The sequence below is a fragment of the Brachionichthys hirsutus genome, unplaced genomic scaffold (genome assembly GCF_040956055.1).
Source record: "Brachionichthys hirsutus isolate HB-005 unplaced genomic scaffold, CSIRO-AGI_Bhir_v1 contig_739, whole genome shotgun sequence".
NCBI classification, from domain to species: Eukaryota; Metazoa; Chordata; class Actinopteri; order Lophiiformes; family Brachionichthyidae; genus Brachionichthys; species Brachionichthys hirsutus.
In genome coordinates, this window is record NW_027180490.1 from 86,063 (window position 1) to 86,789 (window position 727).

Consider the following 727-nt stretch of genomic DNA (forward strand, 5'->3'; position numbering starts at 1 on the left):
TATTAGTATATGTAAATATCAACATAAATCTCTGTTTTCCATGTTGAGCTAATTCTCTCTCTCTATATATATATCTTATGAAAAGATTTTCAAAAGTTTTAAATATCTTCCCCTCCTTGGTGTATCAGACACACCCTGGGGGCGTGGAAGACCTGGGGAAGCCGCATTATGAGTTTATTATTGTAATTTGTATTTCTCGTGATATAGTTGCAGCGATTATCATGTACAGTACTTGTTTTATATATATTTTTTAAAGTATTATTAAGATGTACTTTTCTTTCTGTCCCGCTGGTGCTCCATCATGTGTGCATTTATGGCATTGCAATAAAATGTGCAGATTGTGCACGTCATGCAAGTTTTTGGCTGGTCTGTGCCAACCAAGTGGCTAACGTTAGCATGATGCTGCAGTCAGTGTGGCACTTTCCAGACCAAGCGGCTAACGTTAGCATGATGCTGCAGTCAGCGGCGCTTCCCAGACCAAGCGGCTAACGTTAGCATGATGCTGCAGTCAGCGGCGCTTCCCAGGCTATGTGGCTAACGTTAGCATGATGCTGCAGTCAGCGGCGCTTCCCAGACCAAGCGGCTAACGTTAGCATGATGCTGCAGTCAGCGGCGCTTCCCAGGCTATGTGGCTAACGTTAGCATGATGCTGCAGTCAGCGGCGCTTCCCAGACCAAGTGGCTAACGTTAGCATGATGCTGCAGTCAGCGGCGCTTCCCAGATAAGG